This window comes from Nerophis ophidion, linkage group LG02, assembly GCF_033978795.1.
Source record: "Nerophis ophidion isolate RoL-2023_Sa linkage group LG02, RoL_Noph_v1.0, whole genome shotgun sequence".
Lineage (NCBI taxonomy): Eukaryota > Metazoa > Chordata > Actinopteri > Syngnathiformes > Syngnathidae > Nerophis > Nerophis ophidion.
The window spans coordinates 21,169,893-21,190,700 of NC_084612.1; the positions used below are offsets into that span (position 1 = coordinate 21,169,893).

The 20,808-nt window shown below is 41.3% G+C and overlaps 1 protein-coding gene across 1 annotated transcript in view; it reads right to left on the reverse strand.

Annotated features, from left to right (window-relative positions):
* Positions 1–20,808, reverse strand: part of LOC133535506 (kinesin-like protein KIF26B) — a 123,212-nt gene that overhangs the window by 60,397 nt on the left and 42,007 nt on the right. The gene's annotated exons all lie outside the window — the stretch shown is intronic.

The window sequence follows — 20,808 nt, forward strand, 5'->3', positions numbered from 1 at the left end:
ACACACACACACACACACACACACACAGATATGTTGCTGTTTATGTGCACATTATCTGTGGCTCACTCACTCACATCTAATAACATTAACAGGCTTGCCTTTGGTTGCATCATTAAATGACCATGGGCCATTTAAGAGAGTTGCTTCAATAAACTGTGTCTGTCTATGTATGTATGTGTGTGAGCGTGTGTGTGTGTGTGTGTGTACGCGATGTGTGTGTGTGTGTGTGTGTGTGTGTGTGTGTGTGTGTGTGTGTGTGTGTGTGTGTGTGTGTGTGTGTGTGTATGACAGATTGCTTTTTCCCACATGAAGATAATGATCAATTTTAAACATGAAGCCTGCCAACTATAAATATGCAACCTTGGTGACTTCAGGTGAACTGAGATGCAGCTGAGTGCCAGGTCAACACTTTGCATGTCTCACACACACACACACACACACACACACACACACACACTACAGCGCACACTGTCTTAGATTCCACACCTTGCCCTCCGGTGACCCCAATAAAGGAACCCATCACATCAGTAAGAGCCTGGGGGAAGGATTTTACTGTTGCACGCTTTACAAGGCGTAACTCATAAAATCTTCCCTCCTCTTGAGAGCCTTTTTCTGCATCTTGTCCATAGAGTGAGTGAGTAAGTGGTGTGTACTGTACAATATACTGAATGAGGCCATAACGTTATAGTCAATTTCTTGACACGGTCTGATAAACAATACTCTGTACAATGAGAGAAAGATGCCTGGTTTAAAAAGGTAGTATGTGGATTGTACACCTGTACAATCCTGTGAGATATAACACGAAAATATTGCCTTTTCAAAGAAAATAATTTCTGTGTTCTGACAGTACCTGATGTCAACTATGTTTATTATTTCATCTGCAAGGCACAAATTACTTGTGTTTATTGATTTGTTATTTTTAGTTAGCAGGTGTATATTTCAACTACAAATGTACTTTGCAGTTTCTACCAGACTTAAGTCTGTTGTATCCTCTCGCGTCACATAGTTTGCGTAGGTGACTCTGTCGTCCTCCCTCTCACTGCGTGCACCTCCCAAATATCCTCGATAAGCGCAGCGGGCAACGCAGAACGCAGCGCTGCAATTGGTCAGTTTTTGCCAGGAAGGGTCCCTGAACACAGGCGAGCAGACTTTGTGCTTGAAATGCACAAATTATTGTATGAAATAAAACAACAGTGATTAAACATTTGCATAAAAACTGACCATGTGTGCTTAATATCTTGGTGCACTCTAAAAATAACTACTGAATGTGTGTTTTTCAGCTTATTGTGTTGTTTCGTCCAGGAGAAGTCACAAAGTGAAAGTACAGCACTTAACTTTTATTGCAAATCTTGTGCTATCAGGTTCAATTCCGAGACACATTCTTTCTCGTGCCCACACGTCTTTTTCTCTCACACACATTTCACATTCTAAGTCAATATTCTTTCAGGCACAATAAATTTACAAACATTTGTTAACTCTGAACATGACCATAGAGATAAAAAGACCAGCATATAGTTAACCTAAATAGTTATTTAAAAGTTTAGTTTTTTTTCAATTACATGTCCCGAACGGCCGAATATTGTTGCAAATATTAACGTCCTTTGCCGCGACTCCTTCAGAAAGTTAAAGTTAAAGTACCACTGATTGTCACACACACACTAGGTGTGGTGAAATTAGTCCTCTGCATTTGACCCATCCCCTTGATCACCTCCTGGGAAGTTAGGGGAGCAGTGGGCAGCAGCGGTGCTGCGCCCGGGAATCATTTATGGTGATTTAACCCCCAATTCCAACCTTTGATGCTGAGTGCCAAGCAGGGAGGCAATGGGTCCAATTTTTTATAGTCTTTGGTATTGAACTCCCAACCTATCAATCTCAGGGCGGACACTCTAACCACTAGGCCACTGAGTAGGTTAAGTTGCATGGTCCATCTTCACAACGTTTTATAAGTAAACCATCCCTTAAAAATAATCTGATTATTGATTGAGAATGACTACTTCCAGTGTAGACAAAGTTGTCGATGTAGTGGTTAAGGGGATCACCCTTGACAGGAAGGAAATACACAGTAATTAGTCAGTAGTTGATCCTTCTGGAGACACTGTTTCTTAGTGTTTCGAAAGAGAATTACAAGTTTGGCACTACCCCCCACAGAAGAACTATAAAATCAAACATGTTGCCGTCAGAGGGGACGCAAGCTACGCAGCCTAACAGTTAAACTAAGGAAGAACATTTTGGTGCATATCTACACCATGGTGAACATTATAACCGTATTGACCTAATTATATAAAAGGTAGGGCTTCAAAAAATACAGTTAGCTTAATGAAAACAAATATTTATATTAATAATGTACAAACACAGATTATTCGCGTAGTTTCATATGACCGTACACGCTCCTTAATGGTGGTTACCTAAAAGATGGTGCAGATTGCTGAGCAGTCAGTGATCAGGACAATGCATACGTCAGTGCAAAGATGAGTGAGGAGACTGACTGCAAAATTTCACTCTAAAATACTCCCCAACTGAACTTTAGGTAATACTTTTACAAATTTTGGGATGAAAAATTACCTGCATTTAAGTAATAATTATTTTTTTAAATTACTGGATGACATTCCAACAATAAAATATGTTGGGGTCTTTTAAAGGGGTCATTTTAGGACTTTGCAGCATCGCGTGGACATCGGGAGCGGTACCTCTGGATTGGCAGACCGGGGTGGTGGTTCCTCTCTTTAAGAAGGGGGACCGGAGGGTGTGTTCCAACTATCATGGGATCACACTCCTCAGCCTTCCCGTGAAGGTTTATTCAGGTGTACTGGAGAGGAGGCTACGTCGGATAGTCGAACCTCGGATTCAGGAGGAACAGTGTGGTTTTCGTCCTGGTCGTGGAACTGTGGACCAGCTCTATACTCTCGGCAGGGTTCTTGAGGGTGCATGGGAGTTTGCCCAACCAGTCTACATGTACTTTGTGGACTTGGAGAAGGCATTCGACCGTGTCCCTCGGGAAGTCCTGTGGGGAGTGCTCAGAGAGTATGGGGTATCGGACTGTCTTATTGTGGCGGTCCGTTCCCTGTACGATCAGTGCCAGAGCTTGGTTCGCATTGCCGGCAGTAAGTCGAACACATTTCCAGTGAGGGTTGGACTCCGCCAAGGCTGTCCTTTGTCACCGATTCTGTTCATAACTTTTATGGACAGAATTTCTAGGCGCAGTCAAGGCGTTGAGGGGTTCCGGTTTGGTAACCGCAGGATTAGGTCTCTGCTTTTTGCAGATGATGTGGTCCTGATGGCTTCATCTGACCGGGATCTTCAGCTCTCGCTGGATCGGTTCGCAGCCGAGTGTGAAGCGACCGGAATGAGAATCAGCACCTCCAAGTCCGAGTCCATGGTTCTCGCCCGGAAAAGGGTGGAGTGCCATCTCCGGGTTGGAGAGGAGACCCTGCCCCAAGTGGAGGAGTTCAAGTACCTAGGAGTCTTGTTCACGAGTGAGGGAAGAGTGGATCGTGAGATCGACAGGCGGATCGGTGCGGCGTCTTCAGTAATTCGGACGTTGTACCGATCCGTTGTGGTGAAGAGGGAGCTGAGCCGGAAGGCAAAGCTCTCAATTTACCGGTCGATCTACGTTCCCATCCTCACCTATGGTCATGAGCTTTGGGTCATGACCGAAAGGATAAGATCACGGGTACAAGCGGCCGAAATGAGTTTCCTCCGCCGTGTGGCGGGGCTCTCTCCCTTAGAGATAGGGTGAGAAGCTCTGCCATCCGGGAGGGACTCAAAGTAAAGCCGCTGCTCCTTCACATCGAGAGGAGCCAGATGAGGTGGTTCGGGCATCTGGTCAGGATGCCACCCGAACGCCTCCCTAGGGAGGTGTTTAGGGCTCGTCCAACCGGTAGGAGGCCACGGGGAAGACCCAGGACACGTTGGGAAGACTATGTCTCCCGGCTGGCCTGGGAACGCCTCGGGATCCCCCGGGAAGAGCTAGACGAAGTGGCTGGGGAGAGAGAAGTCTGGGTTTCCCTGCTTAGGCTGTTGCCCCCGCGACCCGACCTCGGATAAGCGGAAGATGATGGATGGATGGATTTTAGGATGTTTTTCTTAGTTTAAAACACTTATTTATGGTGTACATAACAAAATTTTGCATAGATTTTGTTTTACAGACCATCTTCAAGCCACAAGACTGTCTATTCAGAATGTGTCGTTTTGTGGGCCGTCTTATTTACCTCAGTTAGACTGCATCTACACCTTGTCAGCCATGTTGTAGTTTTTAGGGCCTCCATATCAAGTCTAGTGATAAAACAATATGCTACTTTTTGTTAGAAATGGCAACAGCAGATAGTTTTAGCATGAATGTGCATGCACGAGCCTGTCTGTCCCACAACATGAGAATAGAGAAAAAGAAAGAACTTATTGACTACAACTTTAGAGTATAATTGGATAAAAATGGTGGACTCGTGCAAAACTCTTCGGGTAATTCTCTACCATATATGGAGATATCCACTGAGGTAATTAAGGCAAAATATGTCACTGAAGTTTAGAGCAAGTTTGAAAGAAGGCAAGATTATTTGATTAATTTACATTATGCAAGCAAGTAGTAACCTGTAACTAATTATGATTAATCCAAAATCAAAAGCGTGATCAATCAAATTTGAAAAATTAATCATTTGAGAGCACTAATTGAAGTTATTTTTATCCTAGGAAAAAATGTCTGCTAAAAATAGGTTGTCATACATTCTGAGTTTAGAGATATATCCATCCATCCATTTTCTACCGCTTATTCCCTTTAGAGATATATATACATGCAAAACTACAGGTGGCATCAAACGACTTCTCCGCAAGCGAGTCGGCTTGTGATGCTGATTTTAGGATAGTGGTGGCAACACAAGCAAGTAGCCAGGATCGTTGTGTCTTGCCTCCAGTCAAGAATGGTGGTGGTGGTGTTGGTCTGGGGCTGCATTTGATTCTCAATTGATTGTGCGGCTGTACCTAATGAAGTGTCCTCTGAGAGTCCATAAGGTTATCTTGTGATAGACACTAGACAAGAATTAGGTTTAAAAGATGAAAAACATGGATGACAAACCCAAGAGGTGACTAAGTTTCGTGTGAGTGCTTTTCAAGCTGCAGTATTCTCCAAAGGTCCTTGGCCTACCTCCACAGTGCTATGGATCAATATGTGAGGCCAAGTGCCACAGCCAATTCCATGCAGACACACTTTGTTGATGAGAATGCTGCACACTAATGGATTCTTTGTTGTGGTTGGTGAAAAGAAGAAGAAGAAAAATAGTGATACAGCACTAATATCTCCCTCTCTGCCAGCTACTCATCACTTCATTCCTCCCATGGCCTTTTCTCCACTACACGCTCTAAAAGTGTTTTTTTGTTCCCATCCACTCAGACCTTTTCCTCTCTTCTTCCCTAGTGTCATCTCTTCTCTACTTCCAGTGGTCTGGACTTATGGTAAGACAAATGTAAGCCACGTATCCATTTCATATGTTCACCTAAACTATATCCGTCTATCTGTCTAATGTACTGTATCTGAGATGAAGATTTGATAAGAATTTGCCAGTAAAGGAAGAAAAACTACGATATTCAATCAATCAATCAATGTTTACTTATATATCCCTAAATCACTAGTGTCTCAAAGGGCTGCACAAACCACAACACAAACCACTACGACATCCTCGGTAGGCCCACATAAGGGCAAGGAAAACTCACACCCAGTGGGACGTCGGTGACAATAATGACCCAGTGGGACGTCGGTGACAATAATGACCCAGTGGGACGTCGGTGACAATAATGACTATGACAACCTTGGAGAGGACGAAAGCAATGGATGTCGAGCGGGTCTAACATGATACTGTGAAAGTTCAATCCATAATGGTTCCAGCAGGGCCGCGAGAGTCCAGTCCAAAGCGGATCCAACACAGCAGCAAGAGTCCCGTTCACAGCGGAGCCAGCAGGAAACCATCCCAAGCGGAGGCAGCTCAGCAGCGCAGGGATGTCCCAAGCCGATACACAGGCAAGCGGTCCATCCTGGGTCCCGACTCTGGACGAGCGGTCCATCCTGGGTCCCTACTCTGGACAGCCAGTACGTCATCCATGGCCATCGGATCGGACCGGACCCCCTCCACAAGGGAGAGTGGGACATAGGAGATAAAGAAAAGAAACGGCAGATCAACTGGTCTAAAAAGGGAGTCTATTTAAAGGCTAGAGTATACAAATGAGTTTTAAGGTGAGACTTAAATGCTTCTACTGAGGTGACATCTTGAACTGTTACCGGGAGGGCATTCCAGAGTACTCATATTCATATATCATATTCATAATAACACTTTTTTTTACTGCATATTGTGTTGCCTAAACTCCATATAAATTTGTAGCTTTATTGGTTTTATGAAGGCCTTCTTAACTCAAAACACTTGTATTTCAAATCAACATCGCCGATTGAAGTGAACTGAAATCAATTTAATTGGTGTTCCTGCTTAAAACAGGCCATTTTTAACATGCAATAAATCTTTTTTTTTTTAAAGAAAAACTGACTTTTAGATAAAATATTTTATGAAAAACAATACAATCGAATGTAGTAAAAATAACTACAGCAGTTTTATGAAGTAATGGAATAATGTACAGCATTAATCTTGGGAGAATGGACTTCTACAGTATCTCCTTCTAGCTGCTTCTCAAATACACTATCAGTAGCTTCTCCATTTTTTCATGGATAAATGATTTTATTTCAACATTCTTGGCTGGCATCGGACTCATCCTGTTTCAGTATGGTACAGACTACCAGCGCTAAAGACAGAGCTTCTTTCTTTGATTCGATGAATATCATCCACTTTTTCTCAACACTGTTCTTTACACTCACTTTCTTCCTTCCCATAATTGGAAAAAAAATAGTTATTTCCATCTGTAGCGAGAAGCTAATGCTAACGAGTAAGACCGGATGTTTTGGGCAGATCTTAACTTAAAGCACAACAATTTCTTGTCTCAAAACACTCCTAACTCTCGGGGCACTCTAAAGCTGAGTGACCACTGTGATAGATAACTTTGGGAGTTATCTTTTTATTCTAAATATCAGTAGTATAAATCAACCAAGAAGCATTATAGGCTGTTTTTCAGCTTTTGCGGTCAAACTAAACTCAGATGACTGATGCATACACAAATAATATTTGAAAAAGACATTTTAAAGTACCATACCAACGCAAAAGTATACAGTAATGTAATTTTTGGAGCCTAGATCCACAGATAACCCACATTTAGAGCAGATACATGCTAAAACAGTACCAATACATGTTCTGCATAACTTGACAGATATTTGTAGGTAATGGTGCTATAATAACAATACATTTGTGCATGCGGTTAGCAAATCTGACATGATTTATGTAGTTTCCCAGTGCTTGTGTGGGTTTACGCTGGTTTTCTCCCACAGTTGAAGATACATGTTGGTTAAAGGGGAAGTACTTACATATCTTTTTTTAATGCATTCTAACTAGTAAATAAATGCGATCAAAAGTCTGCTTACAATGAAGCCTATGAAAGTCTCTCTCTTTTGCCTGTGAGTGCATATGTAATGTAGTAACAGGCACATATTTCGTGTTTTACTCATTTTAGGCATATGGTAGCGCCTTTATTTCACAAACGCCTCACAACGTTGGAGTTTTCTTTCGACAACTTCACTGATTCCTACGCATTGCCGACTTTGACAGAGACAACAAACATAATTTAACAACACTTACAGTACAATGTCTGCTGTCACTGGGATGCCGATTTAGGATGTTCATATATTCCCGTTTAGATGAAGAATGACTCATATTCTCCGTGAAGAAAAAGGGACGGCGTAAATTTTTTGGGTCTCTTTTGCAATTTGTGGCTCAAAATTGGATGTCAAAGATGACCATTTTCTGGGATTATGTCCTCATCCTTCTACGTAACAGGTGATAGGCATTATTTATGATGCAGAATAAACGTTCATGATCGCCGAGGCAAGGCAGCAGCTCACGGGCTGATGTCAATATAGTAGTTTAAGCTAAGTAGCTCTCTCTGATAATGGTGCCACTTAAAATAGTTTGTCCGCGTTAGCACTTAATAATTACAATATCACTAATACTTAGTTAATATTCAGGTCATGAAATGTAAATGGAGTATTGTTGGCGGTTTTAGATGGGCTTCTTGGGTAGAATAGAGGACTTCCCATTAACTCCATTTTAGGCAGAGTTTTCTTTACGTTCTGGGCCACTGATAGAAATTCTGGGGCCCTTGAAAGATTATCGATGTAGGTCTCTTTACCCCATTAATTGCCACCTTCAATGTTCTTGTTGAAATTCACCCAATTGGTTTCACATTTTTTTAATGGTTAAGCACTTAACAAGTCAGAGTATTATTTAATTAGGTATTATAAGTTGTCTTATTGGGCTTCACAGTGGAACAGGGGTTAGTGTGTCTGCCTCACAATACGAAGGTCCTGAGTAGTCCTGGGTTCAATCCCGGGCTCGGGATCTTTCTGTTTGGAGTTTGCATGTCCTCCCTGTGAATGCGTGGGTTCCCTCCGGATACTCCGGCTTCTTCCCACTTCCAAAGACATGCACCTGGGGATAGGTTGATTGGCAACACTAAATTGGCCCTAGAGTGTGAATGCAAGTGTGAATCTTGTCTGTTTATCTGTGTTGGTCCTGCGATGAGGTGGCGACTTCTCCAGGGTGCAGCCTGCCTTCCGCCCGATTGTAGCTGAGATAGGCACCAGCGCCCCCAGCGACCCAAAAAGGGAATAAGCGGTAGGAAATGGATGGATGGGAAGTTGTCATATTTTAATTTTTCTGATTTGCAACAAGTTGTCATGATCCGTGGTCCGGATCATGTTTTGTTTAATCATGTTCAGTTAGTTTTGGACTCCTTTAGTTCCTGTTCTGTGCACTTTGGGTGTTTGTTTTGGTTACCATGGGTGCTAATTGGTTTCACCTGCCTCTGATTAGTGCTCGGCACGTTCACCTGCTGTTTAGCACTATTCAGAGACCTATTTATTCCCGTTGCTCGCCACAGTCGGGGTGGCTTCATTGTTTGCTATACGCATCGGTTACGTTTTCTTGTTCCTGATTCTTGCTCCTGTGTTTCCTTAGCTTCCCGTGCGATCGGCACATTTTTCTTTTGTTTGTTCTGTCTTTTTGGTACGTTTATGATTAACGAGAAATAAATCATCTCCTACCTCACGCTGTCGTCCAAACCCGTCAGTTCTGCATTCCGGGGGGGACAAACCCCGACCCGACCTCGCCACACGTGACACAAGTTACTACAACTCTGATTGCATTTACATGTTCAATTAACCACTCAACAAATAGGTGGTGATTTTTTAAATTGCATTTAACAATCAAGCACAAATTTGCAAAAAAAACAAAAAACAAGTATCCTGGCTGAAGGTAGCCTGCAGGTAAATATGAAGCATTTACCTTAAATGTACAAATAAAACAAAGAGTACATGAAATACGTAGCTATGAAGCAAATATCATAAAACAACAATAAGGCACATCTAATCTCAATTAAAGTTTAAATTAAATTGTAAAAAATTTTGCAAAATGTTGCTTTTATATAACTGAAATAGCCAATGTGTTGTTTATGCATTAGTCACAGCCAGTTTTAGAGCAGTTCACTAATAAACCAAAACAGCCAATTCATGTCCGCATCACTCATCGTGCATCAACGGCATCATCGGACTGCTGGGAGTGAGTGTTGGCTGTGGGGTCAGATGAAGCAGCCACTGCTGATTCCAGTGCAGCAGAGTGTAACGGTATATTGTTTTGGTATATATATTGGAAACAGTAAATGTTATGTTTCAATAAAAATTGATGCAGAACTAACCTATTCTTAGACAAAATCTAAATAGGCTTCTTCGCACCATACCTCCAGCTCACTTTACCAAACAAAAATATTTTTAAACCATTTAAAAGTCAGTGTAAGTGTCCAAAATTCAAAAAAGTCTGTTTTACTTTGTTGTTGGTTTATGGTGAAAAAAAATAACAAATTGTTGAACATGTATTTAGGCTAATAAATGTCCCACTAATAACACATTTTACAAGACCAAATTGAACACATCATGGTAATGTAACTGACCTTCGTCAGATCCTTATAATTTATAATTATGAGTATTTAACAAAGGTCATTAGTCAGTTGCTCATTAATTATTAATAATGTCAATAATTACTCAGTATGTATAAATATTAATTACTAACTAAAAGTTGAATGTGTCATAATACAGAAGAGTTGCCTGACTGTTTTTGTGGCCATGAACGCCTCACTGGCTGAGTGGAGTTTGTGGGTCTTTTGTCAAAAAAAAAAGAGAGAGAGCGGTTGCTGTCAATATGACATATTATTTTGTTTTTTAAGTTTGTTTTGGTGTGATTATGACAGAAAGTGAACGGTTTTGCTCGGTAGTAGTTTTGTTGCTGATCTTTTGGTGTGGATACGGCCGATAGGCGACAGTAATCAGTTTTTCGCAATAAAAGGATTGACAACTTGGACTACACCTCCTTCACCTTCTTAAAATGTATCGGCTGATGTCGTCATTATTTTATCTGTTGTGACAACTTGTTAAAAATAGTACAGAATAAACTGTGATTTTAAGGCAGCACGGTGTAACAGGGGTTAGTGCGTCTGCCTCACAATACGAAGGTCCTGAGTAGTCCTGAGTTCAATCCCGGGCTCGGGATCTTTCTGTATTGAGTTTGCATGTCCTCCCCGTAAATGCGTGGGTTCTCTCCGGGTACTCTGGCTTCCTCCCACCGCCAAAGACATGCACCTGGGGATAGGTCGATTGGCAACACTAAATTGACCCTAGTGTGTGAATGTGAGTGTGAATGTTGTCTGTCTATCTGTGTTGGCCCTGTGATGAGGTGGCGACTTGTCCAGGGTGTACGCCGCCTTCAGCCTGAATGCAGCTGAGATAGGCTCCAGCACCCCCCGCAACCCCAAAAGGGACAAGCGGTAGAAAATGGATGGATGTTTATTTTGTTTTAGAGTTTAGGTGGGATGATTTGGATTTTGTGCACTGCACAGATTTCCTGTGCATGGAGCATGGGGCACGGGAGCAGTACGCATTTGCGCAGGAACGCACCTTACAGGGAACATTGGTATGGATCAAACCATTTTTTTTAAAAGGGGCCGAGGAGGTAATTATAATGATTTATATTGTAATATTGTGTAACTTGTGATTTATTTTAATATAAATTCATTCATATGAATATTTATTCGTGTATCAGTGGATGTGTAATCATTTTGTCATGGAGGCTACTGGCTGTGGGCCCTTAGAATTGTAATCACCTTTCCCCCCTATACTACAGCCCTGCTTACGTTTATATTTACGATTTAGATTGCATTAAGAAATTAAAAACATATGTTTTCTTGTCTCTTGTTAAGATTGTGAATTATAGGCAAAATTCCAAATAAGAGCAGTTCCTCTTTAAATTAGTTCATGTGTCTGTATGTGACTAGTCCAAGTTGTACCCCTCCTCTTGCCTAAAGTCAACTGGAAAAGGCTCGAGCTGTGGTTTCTTCCTTTCAGTCACTTGGAGCAAACAACTTCAGCCAAACACGACAAACAACCCTTAGCAGAAAAATAAAACCGCTGCCTGACAACTCTGCGCCGGCATTATTGGCTAGAAAATCAATAGGAGGACTGACACTGCGTCCTAATTGGCTCCTAGGTACTGCATTAGTACACGCACACAACATGGCACTGCACAGATAGACACAAACATCATAATAAACTCTCATTTTGGAAATTAATTCAGTTTAAGATTGATTATTGATTTCATTCCACACTGAGAAATAATCTAATTGTGACGCACCCTCTACACTCCCAAAAGTCACAGTATGCCGACGGCTGCTAATATATTTATTCCTTTTATGTATTCCTATTACTGTTCAGTTTTGTATGTAATTGTATGAACCAGACAAAAAGGAAAACTCCATGTACCATCAGGATGGTACAAATGTGTATTAATTCACCAAGGAAAATAGATCTCTCTGCAAATGGAAATGGAAAATAATTTGTGTGTGTCTCAATAGAATGCACTTGCCAACACTGAGTACGTGGAATATACTACTCTCATAACACAGCAGTCACTCATTCATTTAGATGCAGCACACACACTTACACAGTTTGTGGCCAGAGAGGGATCACCACCGCTATTAAAAATTGATTAGCTGTCAAGCTATCATCTTCCCCCCAAGGTCAAGTCGCGAGTTGTGTGTGTGTGTGTGTGTGTGTGTGTGTGTGTGTGTGTGTGTGCGTGTGTGTGTGCGTGTGTGTGTGTGTGCAAAAAGATGAGTGCAAGGATAAGATAGTGCTTCAGTCATTTAGAAATATGTGAAAGTAATGGAGATGGGATGAAGGGATAGAAATTAAGCTCATACATGAGATATGAGTTAAGAAAGAGCAACTTTAACCATTTAAGTCCCTGTTCTCCCTTGATGATTCCTTCAAAAGTAGAGGTCTTTAGCAGAAGTTCCGAGATCCCTACCAGTGCAATGAGGTACTGCAGGTCGGTCGATACATTTTTGGTTGGATAAACTTGTAATTTTTTTTTTTTTCCCTCATGCAATTTTTCACTCATTTAAATGTCTTCATGCAAACATAAACATTCATCCAAAACACATACAGTGTCGTCCCTCGCCACATCGTGCTGCAGATATTTCTGCTTCACCACATCAAAGATTTTTTTTTTTAGATATCCAGCCATCCCTTCATTTTCTACCGCTTGTCCATTTAAGGGTCGCGGGGGGTGCTGGAGGGTATCTACATTTACCATGAATTGATTAACGTGGACCCCGACTTAAACAAGTTTAAAAACTTATTCGGGTGTTACCATTTAGTGGTCAATTGTACGGAATATGTACTGTACTGGGCAATCTACTAATAAAAGTTTCAAAAATCAATCTCAGCTGCATTCGGGCCAAAGGCGGCGTACACCCTGGACAAGTCGCCACCTCATCGCAGGGCCAACACAGATAGACAGACAACATCCACACTCACATTCACACCAATTTAGTGTTGCCAATCAACCTATCCCCAGGTGCATGTGTTTGGAGGTGGGAGGAAGCCGGAGTACCCGGAGGGAACCCACGCAGTCACTGGGAGAACATGCAAACTCCACACAGAAAGATCCCGAGCCCGGGATAGAACTCAGGACTACTCAGGACCTTTGTATTGTGAGGCAGATGCACTAACGCCTGTTCCACCGAGCTGCCTTTTTTTTAGATATTTAAAAAGAAAAAATGTAATCATATTGTATAAGTTTTTCTCCCTAAATTATGCATATCCATGTATAAAATTGGCTGAATACACTAAAAATATCAATACTACCGTATAGCCACTAGAGGAGACCAAAAAAGTGTGGTGTTCAGCACCGTGGCCAATGATTGGCTGAGCCTCAGGCAGCATTACTTTATTGGATTAAAAAAGCGTAAAGGTGACTAATGAGTTTTATTTCAAATCCGGAGGGCTCTCATAATGTTGAAAAACATATTTTTACATTTATACCACAATACAAAAGGGCATCATTAGGTACATCTGCAAAATTCAATGACAATACAAATAATTCATATTTTCACAAATAGATGCACAAGTGCTGATTTTTGTCCATCTTGTGTAGCTAAAATACAGGCTCTCTAATATTAAATACAGTATGTGTAATTCAATACCATAAAACCACTCATTGTTAACTTACTTATTTATTTATTTGATATGGACATAACAGTTACATTGGACAAACCAGATGGACTGCCTTAAGTGTCATGGCAAGAACATGCTAATTTTCAACACCTGTCCACAGAAGGCTCATAGGATATCGAATACATGTTACAATGTTACAAAATATACAATTAATCAAATTTACAGTAAATTCATGTGTACAACTTTGCTCTGATTTTTGCCACCATTTCAGACATCTGGTGAAGATGTTTAAGTTAGATTGCAGTTTTAATTTAGTGGGAAAGGTGTTCCACAGTCTGGCTCCATTTAAGAGGAAAAGGTGGACTGTCCAAAGGATGTCCTAGACTTAGAAACCACACAGTCCTCACTGACTGAGGCTCTGGTGTTAGGTCTGCGAGAGCCTTGACCTCTGACAGCCAGACTAAAAACCAGCGGTGGCACATGATTAATAAGACATTTAAAAAACAATTTCAGAGCTTAATAGCCAGGGATATTACTCACTAGCTGACTTATTTTATTACCGTTATAACACTCCCTTGTTTCATAATTTAAATCTTTGTTTTACTTTTTACGAATTGAAATTAGTCGTTTATGCACTTATAATTACATTAAAAATATTGTTTCTGCTGATTCCGATAAAGGTGTGCATCCAAAAAAGCCTTGCAAAAATCTGTTAACGCTAAAAAAAAAATAGTTGGGTTTTGGGGACAGGGTGTAAACATGTATTTACTGTTGTTACTATTATTTCTTGTACTACCACTTTATTGGGCACTTCTTGAAATATCAGCAGTATAACCACCAAAAATTAATGTTGTACTTCTCTTTGAAAGATAAAAAGTCATTATTGTAGACATGTAATTTGTCTGTCTTTATAGTCGGAAGTTAGTCTTTTTTATCTCTGTAAAAATATAAAATAACTATTTTCCGTTTTTTTCTTTGTTTTTTCCGACCTATAATGTGTGTTAAAATCTTAATCCGTCTCTGTGCCATACATGCCAACAACTACTAATGAGTACGGTTTTTGACAATCTATTCCAGTTTACGATTGCAGTGGTAAAAAACTACAGTTTTCCATTAAAAACGATTAACGTAAAAATCGAAGCTACGTAGCGTACCAACTCCACGAACAATGGACAAAATATACGGGAAACATCAAGGATGATTGGTTGGTTTAGGTATAATAAAATCCATAATTGGTTGGTTAGTTTACTATGATGAGTCACGATTGGTTAAGATTAGGGCAAAACATTACAGACAGGCCCATCAGAGGCAAGATAGGGCGGGTCATCAAACCAGGAAGGGAAATCGCAAAAGACGCGCACATCCCAATATTAAAGCAGGCGATTTATATATTTAAAAAAAACTAGTGGAAGATGGCAGAGGGATTCTCTTCCTTAGATTTTTATTTTAGCGATGTAGATGACGTCCAGGAAACCCACAATGCGTCTACTTGGCCACATTTGGACAAATGTCTGCCTCTGAATAAAACAATGCACAACATTGCACATTTTAGTTGTTTAGCATGTAAGCTCAAATCAATACTGCTCTCAACATGGAAGAGGTGGAATACACATTTAAGAACATACATGATTGTGGCAGATGTGATGATTTTTGCTACATTATATAGCCTGTCTAAATGCTGAATTTCATTTTCATTTGTGTTTTAGAACAAGACAGTAGCTGACATTTTGTTAATTTTTTCTACTTTTTATATTTTGACATTGAATAGTTGAATCATTTTGAAACATAACCAACATGACTACAATATATTTTTTCATGCTATAAATCTCAAATGAATAATCAGATAAAGGAAGTTACATGGTGGAATAAACATTGTTTGTACTCTTATGAATATTTCATTTGGAGCCGTTAGAAATGGAGAAGGGGTCAAAGAGACAGAAATTGGCTATAAAATCCAAGGCAGAATCCACTAAACCAGAAACAAAAATAAAAATGCAAGCTGCTCAGAAATTTGACAGGAAGGCTCATGTCAGAGCCATCAAAGCAAAAATGCCAAAGTAATGTGTGAATGAACCAAAGTAATCTGTGAATAATGTAAATAACTAGATAAACTGTGAACACTAGTAAGGTTGTAAATATTGTAGAGAGTAGGCTAACCCTTGTGGTTCCTGTGGATGTGAACACAAGTTGTAATTACTGTAGTGAATAAATGACATAGTGACTGAAACATAGTGATTAATTTGGATTAATATTTATGTAAACTCTGTTGATAATTTTGCAATTCTTTAAACACTAAAACATCTTTAATCGGTGCTTTTTATTGTGCAAATTTTTGCATGTTCATTTGCTGAAAAACCACGGTATCTGCGGTCCCCAGACCCCAGGCTTATTTTCAGTCTTTTTCATTAAGTTCCAATCACATGCCTGCTATCGTGTGTTGTCAATGCAATTCCACTATAATAAATACAATTTTTCTTAAGAGTTGTGTCATTACCTAATATCACAGAGCCCTACTGTACACAGTATAATAAGGGGTTACCATAAGTTCTTTGCCTAGTGTGTCTGGGGACTTTACTGAATGATGTATCCAATAACTAGCAATGTCTCTATCTTTCTCTGTAACATGACAGTTCCTTAGCTCACGTGTTAAACTTGTATAACTTCATTTCTTTGACTGATGCACACATGTTCCCTGATTTCGACTCATTAGCGTGAAGTGAGCTGCCAGCCCATTGGAGAACCAGGTGTGTAAAACTACCAGGGGGAGGAGTAAGAATCATACACCACTGTGAACACAGCCTCAGAGGGATTCTGTTTTCATTTTACATCCCTGTATGGAAGCACGCTGGAGTTCCATCCCCCCCAAACACACACACACACACACAAACACACACAGGACCCGTGCTGCGCAAGTTGATTTTTACCGGGTTTAACTGTGACATCTCAGTCTGTTTTCTGCCATATTAACATCAGGGCCGAAAAATAACCTCCAACAAAGCTGTGTTGTAAAGGGTGTATTGCACACGGGGTGGGGGGGCTGTGCATGTGTGCAAATGCCATTGCGGCAGGGGGGAAGCCGACCCCCGGCGCGGTGACAATTTTACGAGACAAATGTCAACACTATATGTATGTGGATGTGTGTATTTGATTAGGTCATGCTGAGATCTGATATATTTTATAGAACAATCTTGTTATGCTGGAAATACTAGGATGTAGACTACAGTACATCTCCTGCTCTCATTCTCGCTCCTTGCCAATTTGCTTCCATATTACAGCAGGAGCGCCTTATCACCATTGCACTGGTTGCACAGTATATTTGAGAATTAGAAAGGTGACATTGTCTCTTAAATGTGCTTCAGTCTACATCTTCTTATCGAAAGACAGGGCAAGTCGAACACAAGAACAACTACCAATTAGGGATGCATTTATATAATGACTATCCGTGAAATGATGGTCCCAGTGGTTTACTTTATTTTAAAGATGCATAAACAGGTGAAGTACTGTAGATAACATTTTTCAGTTTCACAATACAGCATGTTTAAAAAGGAGTAGGAAAAAAGCACTGTATTTATTTCTTTGCCTTCTCCATGGCACACTATTTAAAAATTATTTTTCATTTTTACTTCTTGTGTTCACTATGTACCAGTACCATCTTTCCATCCATCCTCTTCTGCTTATCCGAGGTCGGGTCGCGGGGGCAGCAGCTTAAGCAGGGAAGCCCAGACCTTCCTCTCCCCAGCCACTTCGCCCATCTCTTCCCCGGGGATCCTGAGGCGTTCCCAGGCCAGCTGGGAGACATAGTCATCCCAACGTGTTTTGGGTCTTCCCCGTGGCCTCCTACCAGTCGGACGTGCCCTAAACACCTCCATAGGGAGGCGTTCGGGTGGCATCCTGACAATATGCCCGGACGACCTCATCTGGCTCCTCTCAATGTGAAGGAGCAGCGGCTTTACTTTAAGCTCCCCCCAGATGGCAGAGCTTCTCACCCTATCTCTAAGGGAGAGCCCCGCCACCCGGCGGAGGAAACTCATTTCAGCCGCTTGATCTTGTCCTTTCGGTCATAACCCAAAGCTCATGACCATAGGTGAGGATGGGAACGTAGATCGACCGGTAAATTGAGAGCTTTGCCTTCCGGCTCAGCTCCTTCTTCACCACAGCGGATCGATACAGCGCTCGCATTACTGAAGATGCCGCACCGGTCCGCCTGTCGATCTCACAATTCACTCTCCCCTCACTCATGAAAAGACTCCGAAGTACTTGAACTCCTCCACTTGGGGAAGGGTCTCCTCCCCAACCTGGAGATGTCACTCCACCCTTTTCCGTGCGAGAACCATGGACTTGAAGGTGCCAATTCTCATCCTGGTCGCTTTACACTCGGCTGCTAACCGATGCAGTGAGAACTGAAGATCCTGGCAGGACCACATCTGCATAAAAGCAGAGACCTAATCCCGCAGCCACCAAACCAGATCCCCTCAACGCCTTGACTGCGCCTCGAAATTCTGTCCATAAAATTTATGAACAGAATCTTTGACAAAGGGCAGCCTTGGCCGAGTCCAACCCTCACTCGAAACGTGTCCGACTAACTGCCGGCAATGCGGACCAAGCTCTTAAACTGATCGTGCAGGGAGCACACCGCCACTATCAGACAGTCCGATACCCCATACTCTCTGAGCACTCTCCATAGGACTTCCCGGGGGACACGGTCGAATGCCTTCTCCAAGTCCACAAAGCACATGTAGACTGGTTCGGCAAACCCCCATGCACCCTCAAGGACCCTGCTGAGAGTATAGAGCTGGTCCACAGTTCCACGACCAGGACGAAAACCACACTGTTCCTCCTGAATCCGAGGTTCGACTATCCGAAGTAGCCTCCTCTCCAGTACAGCTGAATAGACCTTATCGGGAAGGCTGAGGAGTGTGATCCCAAGACAGTTGGAACACAACCTCCGGTTTCCCTTCTTAAAGAGAGGAACCACCACCCCGGTCTACAAATCCAGAGGTACCGCCCCCGATGTCCACGCGATGCTGCAGAGTTCAGTTCATCCTTTAGATATAACAATAGGTAAGGTTGTATTTTCACTACAATTCCCTTTCAAACGTAACTGCAAAAAGCCCAATGAAGCCTGGCCAGTTCTCACTGCTTGTCCTCTCAATGCAATCACACTTTCACTGTGTGACCTCGATTTTTATGCGCCCCACTTTTTGCAGGATTGGGTTTTCGAACAAAAATGTTCACCGAAAGTTTTGTACGCTGTCCCGGTTGATGTACAAACCTATCATTTTGCTTGCATATCATTCGTTGGAATGGAGTGCCCGAACAAATAATCCTATTCGGTTGTCTTTGTGCTTTTTTATTGAGTATGACTTCAAAATTAGCCACTTTGGGGTCAAAGAAAGTTGAAAGTATAAAGAAACAAACATACTCGTAAAAAAGTCCAACGATCATTGGCCTCCTCACTAAAAAGTCCTCAATCAAGATAAAAGTGATGTTAAATGTTCATTCATCTATTTCTCGAGAGCTATATTTCTGATGGGAAAACTTGTATTGGTTTTTGTACAATACTCTCTGTCTGACCTTTTTAGAATGATTACTAATGAAAACGGAGCTATTGTACCACTGTGTATGGCACTGGTGGTGTAGTGGAACTTTCTGCCGCCATTCGTTCAGCACAGGTTCGATTGCTAGCCTCTGCCCCGACACCCAAGCTTAATATAGTACTGGTCCCAAGCCCAAATATATGCAAAGATGATGTCTGAAAGGAAGTGAAGACTAAGCTAAAAACAACTACATTTGTCATAAAGTATTTTCGTTGAAAATTTGATTTGTTTGGGTGGGTATGAAAAACGACAAAACAGTTTTTGCCATATGATTCCCCAGTGTAAAAGATCACTAAAATGTAGTGAACTGGGACGATAGCGTTGACACTTCCAAACGGACTAGAGTTTGTTTAAGCTGAACCCGATGTAAAAAATGTGACAAAAACTTAAGCCTGTAATTAAAATTGTGCTGTGTTTGATACTGCATTGCCTTTTACAAGTGCGGGGGCCTTTAAGGGTCAAAGAGTCAAAAAGCAAAGACGTACCATTAGAATATTTTAGCTGTCACAATGAATTTGTTGAAAGTTCATCATGCAACCTGGACTGGATAAATTGTTAGTCGTCATCAACATTAGTTGTGAAAATGAACATGTGTGTGATAACTAAATGAAGAAAAAAGAGCAAGTGGTCGTTTCTATTGAGATGAAAAAATATTTGTACACGATGACGATGCTACTAGCCCATCGTGTGTGTGTGTGTGTGCGGGCATGCGTGCGTGCGTGTGTGTGAGTCTGTTTCCCTGACAACTGAGACATCTGTCACTTGCATGTGGAGGGAAACTCAGATGGAGGCTCAGTAAAAAAAAACATACAAGGACAACTGAGCATTCATCAGTTGCTCACACAATGTTTTTATTACATCTGATTTGAAAGTGCCTACTAGTCACAAAGTTTTGATTGAAACCATTCCACATATATTGATTGTGGAATGATTGTACTGTTTAAAATATTCTGCATGTAAGTAAACAAGGCAACTGGAATATTGGATTGAATATTTCTTTGGCAGTGTCCGTCAAAACTGAGCTCTATTATCTTTATAAAGACTTTTTTTCATACGGCTCTTACATTAGATCTCACTGTATTGTGCAGGTGTACTTAATGATGTATTTTAATTTTTCTTCTGTCTTAAACCTAGATGAGTAAATCCTAACCCTTACAAAAATACAAAGAAGTAGAAAAGTCTTATTCAGGAAAACAGTGGAAGCTCAGATCATTAAATATGGTTGTTTGTGAAGTGAAGTCTCTATCTGTCCCACAATGGACAGGTGCTGTTGGATTTCTTCCTTCAAACCCTTTCGCTTTCCCACGCATGAGACACACTCAGATGCACATGTCAGTGAGCCCCAAAACTGTGGAGGAGGGGGGTGCCACTAAAAACTCATTACATGGACAATCGATATTACACACATTTGAGAAGCATGAACGCCCTCCACCTCGAACACATCCACACACATTTCATCACCCGCCAGCAAGGGTGACAGATGACTTTTGTCAGGCTGAGATGTGTTACCATGGTTACCATTAGGCATGTTTTTGGTATGGTACGACTGGGGTGACACACACACACCAG